The sequence below is a fragment of the Protopterus annectens genome, chromosome 2.part1 (genome assembly GCF_019279795.1).
Source record: "Protopterus annectens isolate FY-2018-M chromosome 2.part1, PAN1.0, whole genome shotgun sequence".
Taxonomy (NCBI): Eukaryota; Metazoa; Chordata; order Ceratodontiformes; family Protopteridae; genus Protopterus; species Protopterus annectens.
The window spans coordinates 1590599331-1590620387 of record NC_056729.1 but is presented as its reverse complement, the minus strand read 5'-3'; the positions used below and the strand labels follow the sequence as shown (position 1 = coordinate 1590620387).

Genomic DNA, 21057 nt, shown 5'->3' with positions numbered 1-21057 from the left:
CAGTAGTGCGACTAGTACTATGGTATGGTACAGAAACCTGGGCAGTAAAGGCAGAGCTGCTGAGAAAGCTAGAGGTCAAGGAGATGAAGCAGTAGGATGCACACTGTGGGACTGATGAAGACCTGAGGACGTTAAAGCAGAAGCCAAAGTAACACCAATTGAACACAAAGTCAAATAGAACAGATTACAGTGGTTCAAGGCACATGTCCCAAAAAGCAGAAGGGTTCAGGCACATGTCCCAAAAAGCAGAAGACAGTCTGGTGAAAAAGAGTTGGGACAGACAGGAAGGCGACAAGAGGAAACAATGGCAAAAAGCAAAGAGATGGCTGGATTGTGTGAGTGTGACAGAAGACCTGAGACAGTCAGGCATGAGTGTCGAAGAAGGTAGGAGGGTGGCAATGAATCAAGAGAGATGGTGACAGTTGACACAACACCCTGATCCAATGTAGAAAATGGGGAAAAAGGGAAAGATGACTTGTTGACCAAGTTAGTCCCACTAGCATAGTAGCTGCATTTCAGGGGAGACCCAGGATAGTATTTATACTACTAAGAGAAATTTGGTCAGGGCACCAAGGAACTTCCCTTTCTCTTTTTTTTAATAAGTGGCATGGGATCCTTACTTCTACCTGAGCTACTACCAACTCAAGCATATAGAACCTTGATTTTACATATCAGCCAAAGGTCAGCACACACAGGAGTGTAGCACCCCTTACTGCTAAACTGCAGTGTCAGCAATTTGAAAATTAATCCTATCAGCTGAAGTGGGAATAGGAACCACAGCCTTCTGCTCTTCCAGCACGTAGTGGGAATGTGCTACCTGCTGTGGCACTGACACAAAATTTAATGCACTGATTCAGAAACCCTTTCTACTCAGTTAACTTTTTCTTCAGCTCTTTTTCATTAATAAATACTTCTGCCACTTGTGTTTCTTTTTCTTCTCCTCCTTAAGTTATCTAACTCTGATGCACCAACCCAATCTTCTGCATTACCTCACCCTTCACTCTGCCTCCCCATTCCTAAAACTCTTTCTCCATCACAGTCACTGCATCCCAGATACTGCTAATATCTTTGTTTCCCCCCTACATTTATTAATTCTATGAATAATCTATTACATGTAAACCTGAATACATGTCTTGCTTAGGTCAGTAAAAAGTGTTATAAATCACAGTTACCTGTCACTGGCTCCTTGTTGCTGAAGGAAGAATCTCTGACAGTAGCCCAAGATTGTTTAGCAACATGGATGTTTGGCAGTATCAGGGTCACTATCAAAGAGTAAACTTGTGGGAAATGAATAAAAAGACTGTGTTTTCCTTTATGCCATACCGACAAGTTCCCGTAAGAAATAAAATGAGAATGAATGCAGGGGGACATGGAAACCTCACAAAGTATGGCAAGAAAGCACAAAAAAAAAAAAAGATGTAATGCAAAATAATGACAGAGTTAAGGTAACTACATTTGCTCTTTAAAATGCTTATTACCTGATGGTTTATAACTATGCTAAAGTATGCTTATATCACTACTTGAAAGCCTACATATATATATATATATATATATATATATATATATATATATATATATATACACACACACATACACACACACACACGCACACACATGTATAAATACATACATACGGTTCTACTTCAAAACATCTAATTCTCAACATCGAAAACCCAAAACACTGAAACCTCAAAACACTGAAACTTTGCATCACAACATCGAAAACTACAAAGCACATGTAAATAACATCCCCTCCACCTATAACACCACAAAACAAACACACTTGTTTCTGCAGGGGGGCAAGTCCCCCTGCATCCCCCCATGGGAACCTGTAAATTAAATATACCAAACTACAACAGCGTACAACTGTGGAATAAAGTTAATTTCCTAACCCCACTATATTGCGATCACCATACAGAATATACACAATGTCTAAATCACTTACCTGTATGGCCTACAAAACACATATAGATTGGCAAAATCAACACTATATAAATAGTATAAATTCCTACATTATAAAAATAATAACTATATAAATAAAAACTACATCTTACAGTGATAAGACGAGATTAACAGACTAAACTATAACATTTACATGTTTGATGATACACTACCCGATGTTATACATTTTCAGTGTTATGAAATTCGATGTTATGAGTTTTCAGTGTTTTGGGTTTTCAATGTTACGGTCTTAGTATTTTGACTTTCGATGTTATAAGAATTAGATGTTTTGAAGGGGAATCATACATATACACACACATATATATAGATATATGTATAGATACATGTGTGTGTATATATATATATATATATATATATATATATATAGACACACACACACACACACACACACACACACACACACACACACACACACACACCTATATAGGATAGATATAGATATTTTTTCTTTATCACTGTGTTCACATCCTGTCTGTACTTTCTTCACCCCTCCTCCCTGGCATCCTATTAACCCATTTGTTTTTCCCCCACAGCCAGGGCCAGTCCATTTGTTTCACTCGCAGGCTGATAGCTCTATGGTTGACTCATTCCTTGATGGAGTGAGTTTCATCTATCTGTTCCCCTTACAAGGCAAAAACTGGGTGACGGAGCAAGCCATCATTTTGCATGAGGGGCCCCTTCCCAACATTGGCTGAACTTATGCAATCTCTGCTTCCTGCAGAGATGTATCCTTGATGTACACATAGCCAAACTCCCTAGCTAATGCACAAAGTAGTCTTCACCTTATTCACAGTACTGTATGTTAGGCTTCAGCGCTGCAGCAGTCATCCACTCCCATCCACCCAACATGACTTCTCCAACACATAAGCTATCACCTTATTCACAGTACTGTATGTTAGGCTTCAGCGCTGCAGCAGTCATCCACTCCCATCCACCCAACATGACTTCTCCAACACATAAGCTACCATCAACTCATGTATATTGTGCTTTTTTTAATGTCTCATCTGAAGGATGGCACATTCATGAGTGCAGCACCCCTCCCTTACGCTGCACTGTTGTGTCAGAATTGAAAAATACTTGAGGTAGAAAAGGACTCTCAGCCTTCTTTCTGTATGTTGAGCTAGAGAAGACTGGCATTAATTTTTTTATTGTTCTCATACAAGCAAACACATAAAAGCGATGCTCTACCAAACAGAAACATGATTTGGCAAATTAAATTCAGTAACTACTTAACATTTGTTTTATTTCAGTCTAGCAGTTTAGCCAGGATAAACAATATGAGATGCTAGCAAGTTTCATCATATTTGATGGACTGGTTTGACTCCCTCAGTCCAGTCTCTCAGGTCACCCTTAGAAAGATATTTTTTTTTGCTTTCTTGTGTCATCCTGCGGTCTTTCTACACATTGTCCCATAACCACAATTTGCCAGCTTCTCCATCTCCATGTACACACTCGGGTGTAGCTGGCACTGGTCATGGCACATAAGGGTGTCCTGGGGATGTTGACAATCACCATCAGCTGGGGTTTTATGCTTAGGCTTATCCTGTTATGCCCCCCAATGTGGTACTGAGGAATGGGCATACAATGGGGGACTGTGGCACACTGCACACATCTGCAGCAGTTCAGACAGACCTACCAGTCTTCCCCTCCTTGGATAACTCGCCCCTATGAGATGTACCTATATCCCTGCTAGGAACACCCACATAAAGCCCATCCCTCCTGTACCCGTCTGTCAGTCACCCAGGCCACTAAATAAAACGGGTCGAACACCAAACGTTCAAAATTTCGAGTGTTCTAATATCGACCCGTTTTCAGCAAATGCTGAAAATATCGAAGAAACAGAAAACTGAATTTTTTCCTAGGGAAAGAATTTGGTTGTCCGTTTCTGTTGCTTCGGTATTTTCAGCGCTGTGATGAAAAGTTACAGGTCAGGTTCAGGTAAGTGTGCAATTGTGTGGACGTGAGGGTTAGGGCGCGGGTGAGGTGAGGGTTTGGGTTAAGGTAAGTGGATAGTTAGTGGTGTATGTATAGTTTAGTGTAGGGTTAGGTGTATGTGTGTAGATTGCTGTTTGTCTGGTGTGCTTGTGTTGTCTGTATGTGTTTTGGAACAGCAAATTTTTTCCCTAGGAACAAATTTACTGTTCTGTATGTTCAATGTTTTAAATTTTCGTTTAATAGGGTTCAATATTAGAACACTCGAAATTTTGAAAGTTCGGCATTCTAATATAGACCCAATAAAACAGGGTTAGCTGGAACATAGTCAAAGCTTTATCCCTGTAAATTACCGGAGAAGCACCTTTGGAAAGAATTCCATGTAGTGGGTTTAGATGACTGACCAATATCCAATACTTTTGAAACTAAAAAGTTACCAGTGGTGTACCGTAAGGATCAGTGTTCAGACTCTCTTCTACCTGGCATCTATTTCTCAGACCTTCAGGACAGCACTTCTGGTCTATGGTTATCTAAGTTTGCAGATAATTGGAGCCGGAACCATAGAGCCAGGGGGAGGGGGAGCCCCCACACTTTTACAGCTGCAACACCTGTTGGGAAAACTTAATGAGTGGAGTTTCCATGCTGACGTCAATTTGCGCACGGAAGTTTAACTAAACTAGCTGTTCTTGTTCTCTTATTGCTCTGTTACAGGGGTTATGCTGCTGCTGTTCCACTGGTGCTGCCAGTGTCATGCCGGTAAGGGGTGTGTGTGTATCTGCCTGTGTGCATGTCTCTCTGCGTGCGTGTTTGTGTCTCTCTGTGTGTGTCTGTCTCTGTCTGTCTTTCTGTGTAAAATGCCCCAGTTAGGTATACCTGGTGGTTACTGTTACTCAGGCTCAAACAAAAGCCTGAATTCTCTAACCATACCACCACTTGTGATTCAGGGAGTTGAGTTCATAGCTCTCCACTGTCCAGATTTTCACAGAATACTTGGCCCATACCTTTGGTCTGCTCCTCTTAAAATTTGTGTCTTCTGGCAAATCAGTGAGAACTGCACTCACTAAATAATGATAGCTCTTTAAGTTTCAGTCTTCCTATCTTTCAGGAAACACATGGTTACACAAAACTTTATTTTAGTAGCTTTCTAAGATTACACAAGCAATATTTAAAACGTGCCCCTGCTTTTGGGGCTTTGACCCCCCCCCCAAATAAATTTTTGCTTTTTTCAGATTTCTTGTGCTGCGAAGTTGAGAGAGTTAGTTGATCATCAAGTGGATTTTACAAGGAGCCGAGAGCTTCAGAAGAGACGTTTAGTGCTACTTATGCCAAGTCATTTGCATTGTTAGCAGCACAACAGGTAGTATACTTACTTTTGATGCAGAAGGCTGTGGGTACTACTCACACAGTATGCAGATGTATCACTGATACTGTACTGTGTTGTAATTTAGGAGTGGATGCTGCAATTCTGTGAATGTCCTCCTTTGGAAGAGTTGCCTAGTAACTATGAACCCATTATCAGTTTGCCATCCATTCCCTATTGCAAAATTACTAGCTTATCATTTTTTTAATGTAACATAGGCAATTTATTCCTCAAGGGCAACAGGCACTTTATTTGTAGATGAAACAATGAAATATAAAGTTGTTTGCTAGCAGCAACCTCTTCATTAGTTACAGATCCCTTTAATGTGGAATTATTTATATGACTTACTTCTGCAGAGATTTTGCATATTTACTGATATTGGTGGATTGTAATGACCGAAGTTTGAGTGTTTTTTTGATGGTTGAAATTTTTTGAAATAGGTAGTTTTGTTATTATTGGGTCATACATTTTGTTCCATTGCTTACTAGAACACCGTTCCAAACTACAAATTTAAAACATATTCTAACAAGTGGTGCTGTATTATACAAGGAATATAATTTAATACAATCAGGAAGGTGAATCAAAGAACGTATACATGGAATCTTGCTCAAAGTATGCAGGAGATCAAAACAGGGGAAGAGACCAGTCACCAATGGAGTCCCTCAGGGTTTGGTGCTGTGACTTTTTCTGTTTGGCATATACATGTCAAAGGTAAAAGGAAATAACAAAGGGCTTTGGCCGAATAAGTCTGAGATGACTGCAAGCTAGGAGAAGTTATTGAATCCCCAAATGACAACCATCGTGCAGGAAGGTTTGTCCCAAACAATAACTGGTGCCGGAATCATGAATTGAAACTAAACTCCAAGAAATATATTATCTTATCCACTTGGAAGTGATCTACTCCAAGGAACTGCCAAATTGACAATGCCCCTTGAGAACTGACCCAGTTGTTTGGCATTTGGGAACTTGTGTGTACAGTGACCTAACGTTTGACCAATATGTGCCCAGAGTCATAAGAAAGTCTTTGTATACTGCACAGCTTGCAAACAAATTGACTGTGACTAGATCTAGAGATGTTATTGTTCTCATTTACAAAGCCCTCATTAAGTCAATCTTCTTCTTTCGTCTCTTCCCGGTTAGGGGTCGCCACAGCGGAACTCCGGTCTGCTAATGATTGGCAGTAGATTTGTATGGTGCCGAGGTGCCAGTTCGATGCCCAACCTTCAACGAAGGCATGCCCATTCACGCATGTCTTTCGGATGCCACTCGACCACAGGGAGGACATGCAGACTCCACACAGAAGGCGCTCCAACCGAGAATCGAACGGGAGAACCTCTTGCTGTGAGGCGACAATGCTACCGCTGCACCACCGCAGCTTACTACCATACAAACGCATAATAGTTGGCTTATTTTAAGAGTGAAAAGCAATAAATAAAACAAAACAAAAGGCAAGTGTAGTACTCCAAATAATTATTTATAAGCGCTTTCGTACACTAAAATGACAAACATATTCACACAAAAAACAGTAGCACAGCACAAGTTTAAATAACATCAAAAGTATGGCATCATGATGGCAATCAATAATTAAAGCTACACACTCTCCATAAAAACAGCCATAAGAATGAATAAATATAAAATCTAATTCCTACATCAAATTATATACCAGATAAGGAATAGAAATAATAAAGAATATTATTAGATCATTAAATCACTTACTGAAAAATAGTAAAAGATATATACATTCTGAGCAGATATGTCTAGAGGGAGGCATCCTGCCTATTGTTTTAAGACCAGAGTTAATGCCTAGAATTTGCATGTGTAAATGTCCTTTACTGCTCTGCTTTCTGACCAGGTGTAAAGAATGGAAATATTCCTCTTAGCCTGGGAACACCAGAGAAGTGTGAAGAATGAAGTCATGTGAAGCAGCTCTGTGTTATCAATTTAGAGAGAGAGAGAATATGAGAGCTCAGAGCATTTTGTCTCGAGAACATCCAACATCATCAGCACTGCTTTGCTCTATATGTAAGTTATTTAGGACTGTGCTGTCTCTTAGATATAGCTAGGAAATAGGAAGATTAGACTAGACTAGCTTGTTTTTCTGTGATGTCAGAATTTTTCTACGGTTTTATTTTAAGTATTTCTCTGTGATCTCTGAACTCTTGACTAGCACTGTGTAGTAAGAAGTATTGTATTGTGTTTTTATTGTTACACACTTTAAACCTCTCAACTGTGGCTGTTTTATGCAGAGTTAATTTAAGCTCTAGAGTACATTGCATTTATATAGTGATGCTGTACCAAGTCACTCCAAATAAATCTTGACTGTTAGGTCACACTTACCATTTGGATAATAATATTGCACAGTAATAACTGGGCACCCTTTAAGGGCCTTTGAGTAGCTGATAAATATTAGTGGGTGGTGGCAGCTGGTATTACCTTTTAGACTGGGCAGAAAAGGGGCACAGCTGGAGAACCTATGCCAGCCTTCCCCAGGAGTGTCTGCGTGGTTGTATAAACTCTTATCTTAAAGTATGTGTCAGCTACTTGGGCAGGGACATGAAACACTGGTTGGACAGAGAGGGTGCTGGAGGTTTTAGCTTGCCCACTAGGCTGAGATCTGGACCCTATAGCTGTGCCAGTGGGGAGTCTTATTGGGGACCTGGAGAAGATCAACCCCAGACTGACTGTGATCTCTGTGTGCTCTTAAGGAAAATTGTACTTTACTGTGTGTGTATTTATTATCCTTTCCCTATATGGATGCCCCTCACTGGTGTTAGTGGTGAGGATTGAGGCTCCTTGATTGCTGGGCCAGGGTATGGGCGTCACAACTATTCTAAGTATCCTACAGAGTGCTTAGAGGTGACGAGTTTAACATACAAGGCATCCTCTGACCTAATACAGATGGAATGGCATCAGAAATACTCGGTCTAGGTATCTAAACTGAATGCTGTGCAGAGATGGAGATATATATGTGTATATATATCCAGAACAGACTATCCATTCAAAATAAAGCTCATCCCTGTCCATATTCAATGCAACTTGGATCTAAGGATGGGTAACAGAAAATGTACTCCAGAATTGCCCCTCCTGCTACTAATGGATAGAGGCAATTCTTAAATGCTGCATCCCTTACATGGGTTCACCTCAAATTATCTATAGTGTGATCACATTTATTCTCACTAGGGCTAAAATACACTTATCAGCCATAGACTAGGCAAGACCAATCAGGAAACATTAATTCAAGCACCAAATGGAAAATGGCTAAGCTTAAAATGTCCTCCAAGTGAACCTATGTTGTGGTAGTAAATATTTTTAAAAAATTGCCCTTTTTAGAGCACTAAGTGCCCCTATCACCCCCCCCAAGTCTTCAACAGCTTTCAGCGCCTCTGTTGCAAATGCCTGTAAACTCTGTTATTTAACCTTCCACCAACTCACAATTGCTTCAACATGGGTTAGAACATGTTAACAGCTGCTGCAAGAACAATGGCCTCAAACTAAATGAGAAAAACACACAGGAAGGATATGGAGAATGCACCCCAGACAGGAACCAATCTTGAGAACCTCTTGCTGTCAGGTGACAATTTTACTCACTGTGCATCCAATAGTCCGTTTACAGACTAGTGTCAACCTCTGAAAGAACTGGTTAACAGACCAAGACCTAGTTATCAGTTAAGAAATCTTCAACCAATTTTTGTTGGGAATCAAATCTTTTCAGTATCCTCCCCTAGATTATCTGATCCTTGTAGCATCTCACCAAAAATACCAAAGTATCATATTCAACCAGCAGCTGTCATTTACTATTCGTAAAGATCAAAAAAAGAAAACAAGGTAATCAAATAGCTAAAATTTGCCTTGTGTGGTGTACGCCTGTAATCCTAGCATCCTGGGAGGGAAAGGTTGTTGGATCAAATCACACTGGTCCATGAGAGACCATACTTCCTGGAAAAGGGGAAAAAGTAACCCCTGCAGGACACAACTGTAAGATGAAAAAAACAGAAAAGCTAGACGGATCAATTTGTTTATGCTAAAATTTGAGTACTGCCTATCCTTAAATTATCTTAACTTGGTTTAGAACAGTTCAGCTTTGCCACATGCCTTCAAGAAAATATGTTATTTCATCACTCTGTCCAACAAAAGGGATCATCACTGAACTACATTGCCACTAGAGCAATGCCTCAACTTGACTTACTTATGTTTAAACTTAACTTTATTTTATTTATTTATTTTACATTTGTTAACCGGGCTGGTCCAACTGGATACATGTCCATTTTCAGTGGAGGCCCGAGGAGAAAAGCTCCGCTATCTACTATATGTCAAATAAAAAAATACAAAAATTTACAATAGTAAACAATGCAAATAAGCCTCAAATCACATGATGTTCAGGAATCAGTGGAAAGACAAAGACATAGGTGGAAAGTAAGTTCATGTAGACATAGTTTGTAACAGAAATAATTATATTATTGATAGTTTAACAATAGAAATCTACTAAGGTCAGTATTAATAGGGAGAGATAGTTACCCAACAGAGTTGGAAAGTGTGAAGTAGTAGAATTGAGATAAGGAGGAGAGGTGGCAGGAGAAGTGAGGAAGAAAAGGTCAGCTAGGGTTAATGCAAGAGCATATCCTGTGGTTGGTTAGGAAGTGTTTCAGTTTAGTTTTAAAAAGTGGAATTGAAGTAAGGTCGGTAAGGTCTTGAGGAAGTTTATTCCATATTTTGCCAACTGAGTTGGAGAATGTGGAGTCTCCTGCAGTGTTCTTTGATAGGGAAGTTTGAATCAGTGTTTTATTAGAGGAGCGTAGGTTTTTCAGGTTGTTATAGGGTTTTATTAGGGTGGAGAGCATAGGAGTATTCTCAGGGTGGTGAAGGGCTTTGTGGGCAATTGTGAGTTGATAGTATTGAATTAGGTGAGGTAACTCCAGCCACCCTAGTTTAAGGAGGTTCAGGCAATGATGTGTTTTATATGGAGAGGCAGTGGCAAATCTGGCAATGTTGTTATATGCTGATATAAGTTGATTGAGGTTATGTTTTGAAAGATTAGTATAAATGGGGGAAGCGTATAATAGGGTGGAGATTAAATGGGTTCGAGCTATGGTGGTTCTAGCTTCAGGAGTTAGGAAAGATTTGATCCTGTAGAGAGAACCTAGTTTTCTATTTGTTGTTTTTATGATCGAGTTAATATGAGAATCAAATTTTAGTTGGTTATCAATAGTAACACCCAAGAGTTTGGTTGTTTGGTCTGGAGTGATGAGGGTGCCATTGTTAGAAGTAAGTGTGAAGTTAAAAGAGGGAGACAGGTGTGTGGGTGCAAAGAGGAGGAGCTTGGTTTTCTTAGGGTTGAGGAGGAGACAGTGGTTAGTGAACCAATTCTCTATAGTGGTGAAAGTTTTTTGGGTAAGGGAGTGGAGGTCAGCTTGGTTGTTGGCAGAACAAATAATGGTGGTGTCATCAGCATATTGAATACAAGTAGAAAGAGGGGTGGCAAGATACAGGTCATTAATAAATGTGGAAAAAAGCAGAGGACCTAAGATGGAGCCCTGAGGGACCCCAATAGTGGTAGGGAGTAGGTCAGAAAGATGGTTGTCCCATAAAACAGCTTGTTTCCGATTGTGAAGATATGACGTAAACCAATTTATGGCAGGATTGTCAAGTGAGAGAGATTTTAAGCGATGTAAGAGGAGTTGGTGATTGACCATGTCAAAGGCTTTTGACAGGTCTACGAAAAATGCAGAAGAAAGAATATTATTATTGCGGTTTGTGTTAATGGAGTCAATAAAGGATAATAAGGCTGTGGTGGTGCTATGGAATGGACGAAAGCCATGTTGGCAACTGACAAGGAGATTATTATGTAGGAGGTGATTAAGCAACTGTTTGTGGATGCATTTCTCCATAATTTTTGCAATGGGAGATAGCAGCGCTATGGGGCGGTAGTTGGAATACTCAAATGAGTCACCCCCTTTGAAAAGAGGGATGATGTAGGAAATTTTCCAGACTGAAGGTATAGTGCTTTCTTTTAAGGTCCTATTAATTAGTATGGAGACAGGGTAGGCTAAAGCATTTGCTCCTAGCTGGAGATATTCAGCTGGTAATTTGTCAGCTGAGGGGGTTGAAGGTTTGAGTTTTTGAAGTAAATAAAGGATGTAGGAGGTAGGTATGGGTTTAAGTTGAAATGGTGGAGAAGTGCAGCTTGGGTTAGCTAGTGTAGAGGTGTCAGGGCTTAGTTGGTTAGCAAGTTTAAGTATTGCTGAAGTAGAGAAGGTATTGAATGCATTTGCTGTTTGTAAGGGGGAGTCTGGGTTGGAGCCTAGAGGATTAGGTGTTGCAACTTTGCCAGGGGAAAGTAGTGTGTTAATAGATTTCCAAAATTTGTGTGGTTGGAGGTGGGGGGATTGCTGTAGTCGGGTATAAAAGCTCTTTTTATCTTCTAAGATAGCTAGCTTTGTCATTTTTTCTTTTTTGTTTAAAGTTAAGATGATCTAAGGAGTTTTTAGTGCTTAGCCATTTAGTCCAGGCTTTATTCTTGCTACGGATTAGTTGTCTTGTATTGCTTGTAAGCCATTGAGCTGTCTTACATTTCATGCGTACAGAACGCAAGGGGCCATGATGATCAAGTATAGTAAGAAAAGTATTATTAAAGTAGTTAACAGCTTCATCTATAGGGAGAGTTTTGAGAGGTGACCAGTTGACTAGCCTAAGTTCTGTTTGAAACTGATTGATATTAAAATGTTTTTTGTTACGAGATAAGCGAATAAGGGGAGGTATGGCTAGATGTGTTTTATGCCTAATAATATATGTTAGAGCGTGGTCACTGAGGTCATCTGGGAGGATTCCAGTAGAGTATTTTTGTTGGGAACTATTTGTTAGTATCCAGTCAAGTATGGTTTCTTTGTTATTAAATTTGTTTGTTCTATTTGGGGAGTTAATGTTTTGATGGAAGCCATGCAAATTAATAAGGGTAGATGGATTAGTTTGTTTGCATAAGTTCCAGTCAATATTAACGTCACCTAAAAGTATTGATTCTTGAAGGAGATTAAGTGAGAGCCAGCTTAGTAGGTCTTCTAATATGGTAGAATTGTTGCCTGAGGGAAGATAAGTGCAGATAATATTGATAGATTTGTGAGGGTTGAGGTACAGTTTGGACATAATAATTTCAACATTAGAGTCATGTGGAAGGGTATGGTTTATTTTACTTACTTCCAGACCATTTTTAAAGAGAATAGCTACACCGCCTCCTTTTTTATTTAGGCGATCTTGTCTGAGGATGTTATAGCCAGGGGGGATAATTTCATTATCTTTTATTGTAGGTTTGAGCCATGTTTCTGTAAGACAGAGGATGTCAAATTGCTGGACTTCAAGTAGAGCATGAAGAGCAGGGACTTTATTGCAGATGCTGCGGATGTTTAGATGAGCTATAGAGAGCGATTTGGGTGGTTTAGTATCTGGTTTAGATGTAGTTGTAACTTTTAGCCTTATGGGGGATTGTGGGGAGATGTTGGGGCCAGGGTTGGGGTGTATGTCCCCAGCAATCAGTGAGAAATTTGATATAAGGTGGTTAAATTGTAAGGGTTTGCAGTAGAAAATGTGTTTTTTGAGGTTATGAATAAGGTATTTAATGTGAGAAAGACGATGATATTTTGGCTCAAGATACGAGTTACTATATATTGGACTGAGATGGGTTGTGGTTAGAGTAGGGGTAGAAGCTAGGGTGTGCTTGTGTGTGATGCAAAAAGTGGGATGAAATAATAGCTCATAGGAGGTTATGAGATAGGTAGAGGAAAGAGTAGTTAGAAGAGTAAGCATTAGCAGAGGAAGGTATTGGTTGGACATGATGAGTAGAATTAGAGATAGTGAATAAATGTATGTGTTCAGGCTTGGAAATGGGTGTTTGAGGGAGGAGACTATTTTGAATAGGGTGGGGAGAGGAAGAGGTTTTGATTGGATATGGGTGGGGAGGGATGTGGCTGTATAGGAATAAGTGTAGAGGTCCTAGGGGTGGGTGGGACTTGGGGGGAGGGGAGCGGAGTGAGCCCGGAGGGCGAACGGAGCGGGAAGATACAAAGGAGTATAAGATAGCTCAGAGGAAAACAATCAGTTAAGTAGAATAACAGCAGGTAAGTAAAAGCAGTTAGTGAAGATGGTGTAATGTAAAGGGGTTTTGCTGAGCAGATTTCTAGAAGGCAAGTAAAAAATAAGCTGGTGGTTTGGTAAGGGCCAGGGGAAAGGAGAAGTGTATTTAATGGACAAAAGTTGCAGGTAAAAGTCAGTGTAACAGGAATTTGTAGTAATAAGCCGAAAGAAAGAAAAAGGTCTGGTGTACAGGGTGTAGGGGGCTGGAGCGATTGGCTGCTGGCAGTCCCGGGCAAGTAGATAGACTAGGCACACAGGTGAAAAGTTAGGGTTAAACATATAGTATTAACATACTTTGATGGTCCTTTTCTTTTATGTGTAGAATATGGCCCCGACGAATTTCAGGGTTGGGGGTTAGTGGTCACAGTTCTGGTTTTGCAGGAGGGCAGAACTCTTATATTGTAGATAGTAGGGTCCGGAATAGTTGTAAAGAATATCTGAGAGAGAGAGAGAGGGAGATAATGAGGAAAGAACAAGAGAGCACTTGTAAACCTCTACCAATTATAAATTAAAGTGTAGTACTAAACATTAATATCTTTCGCATCAAATTTTCTAAATGAAAAACAGCTGATATATTTTAGATTCTTGGTGATCAACTAATATACATTCCTTATTAATACATAGTAACAGCAGAAAGACACAGTAATATAAAGTAGAAGAGGCTAATATCAAAGAAAAAATAACGATCAGTTACAGTTGAACTGGCTAGGTCTATTCCATATCTTCGTACCCTTGCAGAATCAATAAATAAATATTTGGGATTGCCAAGGCAGTCTCTACAGTTTAATAGCCCTACGAGGCAAGGCAAGGTAGTTCAGCAAAGATTAAGAGTCTGTACTATGTTATTGAGGCTGTTAAGTAACGCTAGACACTGCTATAGAGCTTTTGATGAAAATAAGTTCAATAGCGCTGCTCGCTGTTAGTGTGCCTTTAGATTAAATACCAAGCCTCTAATTGGGCTGTACGCAGTCATGCAGTCTTAGAAGTTAAAACAAAGTTCTGAAAAAGTGATTGTATTCACAAGCATTAATTGGTAGTAAGGTTAGTCGCTCAATTAGATAGCAGCGTTTGGTATTAGCGCTGGTCAAGGAAAATAAGAAACCACAAGGTGATTTAGACCAGGTGAACATGTGTAGTCGCTAAGTTAAATGAGAGTAATTGGTATAAGCGCTGGTTCACAAAGTTACAAACACCTACTGATTAAGACCAGGGACAAATATTAACATAACTCTAGGCAGGGAAAGCCAAGGGAGCGTAACTACCTGAGCACGGCGCCAAAAGATACTGGCTGGAGCCCTCACAGATGAGCGATAAAGCTATGTGCTAATTTAAGCAAAAACTGAAGCTGTTCCATGACCAAGTAGTCAACAGTTGAAAAAGCAAGGAGAAATGAGATAATATATTGCAAAAATTCTATGCACGGTACAATGTAACTTAAACCGCTGCTACAATAATTTACTAATATAAAGTCACAATAAAACAAAAACGTTGGTAAAACGCTATTATCGTAGGCACCTTGTTAAAAAAACAGCATATAAAACCAGTCCTTATCAAGAAGATATATCCAGGAGTTACATCAAAAACATAGTGAAAACATGAAGCTTACCCTAGTAATCCAGCCCACACAAGTGGGAGACGCACAGCAGCCAAGCTGATAGTTGGGGGAATAAAGATGGTGTCCTGGGATGTGGGGAAGTATTTATAAGGTTGCGTAGGAAGGTTGGGAGATTCGAGGGGGAAGGGCACAGGTATTGGAGAAGAGCGGGAAAAGGAGCAAAAGGGAGAAAGGTATTAAGACTAGGGGGGTGGCCTATTGCAGTGGGAGGTGTATAGAGAGGTAGGTGTAGGTAAGGTGGGAGAGTGGAATATGTAGGGAGAGATCTTTTCAGAGAGGTAAGATAGGAATAGTAGCAAAATACAAAGGAGTATAAGATGGCTCAGAGGAAAACAATCAGTTAAGTAGAATAACAGCAGGTAAGTAAAAGCAGCTAGTGAAGATGGTGTAATGTAGAGGGGTTTTGCTGAGCAGATTTCTAGGAGGCAAGTAAAAAATAAGCTGGTGGTTTGGTAAGGGCCAGGGGAAAGGAGAAGTGTATTTAATGGACAAAAGTTGCAGGTAGAAGTCAGTGTAACAGGAATTTGTAGTAATAAGCCGAAAGAAAGAAAAAGGTCTGGTGTACAGGGTGTAGGGGGCTGGAGCGATTGGCTGCTGGCAGTCCCGGGCAAGTAGATAGGCTAGGCACACAGGTGAAAAGTTAGGGTTAAACATATAGTATTAACATACTTTGATGGTCCTTTTCTTTTATGTGTAGAAGATGGCCCCGACGAATTTCAGGGTTGGGGGTTAGTGGTCACAGTTCTGGTTTTGCAGGAGGGCAGAACTCTTATATTGTAGATAGTAAGGTCCGGAATAGTTGTAAAGAATATTTTGATGGTCCTTTTCTTTTATGTGTAGAAGATGGCCCCGACGAATTTCAGGGTTGGGGGTTACTGGTCACAGTTCTGGTTTTGCAGGAGGGCAGAACTCTTATATTGTAGATAGTAGGGTCCGGAATAGTTGTAAAGAATATTCTGATGGTCCTTTTCTTTTATGTGTAGAAGATGGCCCCGACGAATTTCAGGGTTGGGGGTTAGTGGTCACAGTTCTGGTTTTGCAGGAGGGCAGAACTCTTATATTGTAGATAGTAGGGTCCGGAATAGTTGTAAAGAATATTCTGATGGTCCTTTTCTTTTATGTGTAGAAGATGGCCCCGACGAATTTCAGGGTTGGGGGTTAGTGGTCACAGTTCTGGTTTTGCAGGAGGGCAGAACTCTTATATTGTAGATAGTAGGGTCCGGAATAGTTGTAAAGAATATTCTGATGGTCCTTTTCTTTTATGTGTAGAAGATGGCCCCGACGAATTTCAGGGTTGGGGGTTAGTGGTCACAGTTCTGGTTTTGCAGGAGGGCAGAACTCTTATATTGTAGATAGTAGGGTCCGGAATAGTTGTAAAGAATATTCTGATGGTCCTTTTCTTTTTATGTGTAGAAGATGGCCCTGACGAATTTCAGGGTTGGGGGTTAGTGGTCACAGTTCTGGTTTTGCAGGAGGGCAGAACTCTTATTATGTAGATAGTAGGGTCCGGAATAGTTGTAAAGAATATCCTAGTAATCCAGCCCACACATTTGGGAGACGCACAGCAGCCAAGCTGATAGTTGGGGGAAGAAAGAAAAACAACAAGTACTGTTCACCACTTATCTCTAAACTACACTACAAACATTACCATATTATTCCCTAATGGCCATTTGAGATAGTGATTCCCTTCTAGCAAGTTTTTCCTTTCCCTTTAAAAAAAAGCCTTAGGTGAAATGTCTTTTTCTAAGCCCAGTCTGGCTTCATGTAACTCATTTACTGGCAACATAAGATTTCAAACAATTTATTCCATGTTAAAGTAAAGGTTACTAAATTACATAGACAGAAATATAAGTGCTACTGTTTCCAAGACTTTGGCCAATCCTTAACTACTAAAAAAGAAACAAAGCATTAATGTTGGTTCAATTACAACAAAACTGCAAGTCAGTCTAAAAACTATACACTGCACCAGCTTACGTAACTACAATACTTTTTATTCTCCCTTTTTTATTTTCTCTTAGGCAATGCATCATATGTTTGTATAATATTTTCTTTACAAAATATTTTTAATTTGTATGAAAATAATGGTTTTATACATTACTATCTCTAGTGTTGTCTATGCTTAATGGCTGAGACCATGGCTGAAAGGGTCCTAGGGCCAGTTCATTTACCCAGTTAAAGTTTAATATCCATACCTACAAATCTTGTCCCCAAAAGATCTAATAAATGTGTACTTCATGTTCAGTTACTAATGTTACTCCAACTCCATGTGCAAAAATGAGAAAAAGGAGATGTAGACAGTGGATGAATCTCCAACTCATATATATTAAAAAGAATTTTAGAGCAGCATGCCTATCTCCAGTATGTAGCACAGTGGCACAGTGGATAGCATCGTCACCTCACAACAAGAAGTCTCCTGGTTCAATTCTCGGCTGTGATGCCTTCCGTGCAGCACCTGCATGTTCTCCCTGTGTTCAGATGCATTTCCTTCCACATTCCAAAGACATGCAGTAAGTGGACTGGACACTCTAAATTGGCTACAGGTGTGAGTGTGCATGCAAGTGTGTGGTGTGGAAGAACTACCGGGCATGCGTTCATCTCCCAGGCCCATGATTACACTTATCAAGAGTATCAGAACTTGTCAGAGATTTGGGATGCATGGCTAGGTTTAAAAAGGCCCTTGTGGTCATTAGCCTACTAAACATCTACGAACCTACAAGATGCTCTGATGCAGCTCAAAGTGCTTACTCATATAACTGACACTTTGATTACAATGACTGCACTTCTTTAACTAAGGAACACTCAAGTTTCTACTTTTTCACTGGATCTGCCACAATTGCTCTCTGAGCCAATGAGAAGGTAGTTTCCTGATGCATTTCATCCATCAAGCAGTCCAATCACCCACATTATTATGCATCAAGCAGTCCAATCACCCACATTATTGTCACTATGCCCAGGATGCAAAACTGAAATAGAAGGCAGCTAGCTGGTCAGTCATTTTGTAACTACACAAAAATAAACCTAGCGTAAAGAAGTTAAGTAAAAAATGCAAGACGAATGATAAACAGAAGACACTAGAGAAAAAGAACAAGGGTACTATTAACAGACAGAGGTAGCTGATAAATGCTTTATCCCACACATGGGTCCCCTCAAATTATCTACCATTTGACCCAAGTTATTCTCATTAGAGATACTGTATAATTATCGATCATGGGATCTTAAGGCCAATTTATAACCAAATGGGATAGGTTTTTTTAAGCACAAAAAGGGAAACTGGCTAGGCTTAAAATGGCCCGGTACTAACCTATGAACCAGAAAGAACAAGTAAATATGTCAACATTAAGTAAACAGATAAGTTCACAGAACAACAAAAATATCCATTTGTTAACCAGAGCAATGTCCAACATACAGAATCACAGCTGTAGTGTGTTCAATTGTTCATCATTGGTGATGTACAAACAAAGCTAAAACAGCTATTACAATAGTATTGTATTTACACTGAACGGACAGAAGTTCATGCCACTGGTTAAAAAAAAATAAATAAATAACTTTGGTGTTCTTTTTGACAAATGAAAGTAAGATGTAAATATACAAATCATACCAGTGATGCTGGAAAAGGGACTGCAATATGACATTCTTGTACAGCTGTTGCCCCCAAAGTGTGCAAATGAATGCATCACCTCCCCCCAAGGATGCAAATTTACTCTTATCCCTCCATGTTTGAGTCTGAAGTTCTGCCCCCCCCCCCACCCTAAGACAGTTACAGATGTTCTACAATCTATGAGCCATAAAGTTTCTAAAAGATGATCACACAAAAAAAGCTGTACTTATTGGAATACACAGTGTATGACAGTCTACCCCATACCTCTCAACCAAACACCTGCACCAACCGGAGAGACCATAAAGGTTCCTCACAAGGAAAATTCAAGGTCTTCAGCATCCCTTCTATGTGGATTGTCTGAAATCACTGTCACCTTATTCCATTTCATACAGACTACTCAGAGGCAATCTTTGACCCTGTTTTGTTGGAAATGCTGCATATCCGCAAGTCAAATGGTACACAGGTTACTCACTCTAAAGACCTTAACCTGGTATGCGATATTAATAATAACTAGTGGAGGGACAGAATTGTCTCCCAGAGGTTACCACATCTTTGAAACAGACTCCAACTTCATGTCAAGTAGAGCACTTCATTGGCCCTCTTCAAACACAATTTGGACGATTGGATGAGTAACTGTAAATTCACCCCGGGGGTTCCACTTGTGTCCTTCTTAAACAGGGGCAATAGATGCTGATTGTGGAAATAAGGGTAAAACTTGGCTAGGCTGGTAAGGGCCATTAGCTTAGTAACCTCATATGAGCCTATAAAAAATCTGAATAAAGCCTAAAGTAATGGGGGATAAAGGCCTAAAAAACAAGGGCACATTTTAAATAACACAGAAAGGTACTAAAATAACAGGATTTGTGTTAGCATGCATTTTCTGAAGGATATGAAGTCTGAAGCTCAAATGTGTGCAATTATTTAGTGACTTCAGTCCTCAATGATTTGCCAGAAAACACATCTTATGCTGAATAGACCAATAAGAGGCAAAAAATCAGACAGATATGCACTCTCTCCTATTGTCCAAACACAAGTGCTTTGTCACAGCCCCATAACAAAAATATATCTAATTAACTAAGATTACCACCTGTCCCACTTTATTAGGGACAGTCCCTGTTTGGGCAGTTGTGTCCCGCGAAAAAAAAATGGCAAATATCCTGAGATTTTAGAACAAAAATATTTCGTAAGTTTTCTTTAATAGTGCATAAAACAGTTACTTTTTGTCTGAAACACCTAAATGCTACATGAAATGACATAAGCAACTCAAATGCTATAAGAATAAGCATTTATTTTGGCAAAAAGTGAAATTTTATCATTTGTACTGGTCAGGGGTATGTTTTGTCCTGCAAAATTTGACATTTCTACAAAAAATGTCCCACTTTGGGCATCTGAAAAGGTGGCAACCCTATATTTTAACATAAATGTAGTACCAGCAGTTATGTGGTTTTATGCATGGGACAGTTACTGATTCTTTACGTTTTAGAGAGCACTGTATATACAATGACAATACAGACGTAAACTCTAACCATCAAACAATACATTAATCCACAATGACGTTTCATATTATCTCTGTAGTAATACTTCTATACAAAAAATCAATACGTTCGTTTACTCTTCAATCAAACGAATCAACAATTATGCTTATTTTTACGATCCTGCCTAAGACTGTTTAATATTGGGTCCAATAACTATGGAATACAGCCCCTCATTGCTCCCAGTCCCTTTCAAAAGGAAAACAAAGAAAAAATAAATTTACAGAACTCACGTAATCTAATAATAAAACATAACATATCCTGCCGCCATGCTGTTTAACTTGAAGACTTTAAACCAAGACGGTTGTGATTGGCTGATATTTTCTTACCCAGAATTCTAGTGCTATAACTGTTGAGGAAAGAGTGAGTGTGTTTTAAGTTACCATGACAACGTATAGAGTTTGCGCTTTTATTTTTAACATAGCGGGAGGGATTTGCTGTGTTAATCGTAACTACGTAGGAATTTACAAAACGGCGGTTGTACTATGACTACAGTCAGAATTATTTTCACATTTAGGGGGCTGTATACTAAAACTATAATCCCAATTGACAGAAGATTTACGAGTTAGATTCAGACCTCTCAACCAATCGGGGACACATTTCAACAGAATCTGGGACAAGTCACGAAAAAATCAGGGACACTTTTAAAATATTAGTGCTTTTAACTTGAAGCATTGACAGAATCAGAGCATATGAATTAATACACATTTTATGAAGTAAAGGAAGTCTATAACTCTTAGTTATTGTCATTATTCATTAAGTGTAAATCGCCACCTTTCCTCCAAAAGTCACTAGTTTTAGGAGGGATTAAGAGGGACAGAGATAAAATTTGAGTCAAAAATCAGGGACAGTTGAGAGGTATGGTTGGATTCTGAAAAAAAAAAAAAAAAAAGCCATTTGTTGTTCCCAGGAACTGCAGAGGTGCATATGTAGTACA

At 39.5% G+C, this 21057-nt stretch overlaps 1 protein-coding gene across 1 annotated transcript in view; it reads right to left on the bottom strand.

The window, feature by feature from the left end:
* LOC122794553 (migration and invasion inhibitory protein) overlaps nucleotides 1–20442 on the bottom strand; it is an 889312-nt gene extending 868870 nt beyond the window's left edge. The window contains exon 1 of the mRNA XM_044063041.1: nucleotides 20354–20442. The gene's annotated coding sequence lies outside the window, so the exon portion shown is untranslated. The remainder of the gene's footprint in view (nucleotides 1–20353) is intronic.
* Nucleotides 20443–21057: the final 615 nt, after the last annotated feature.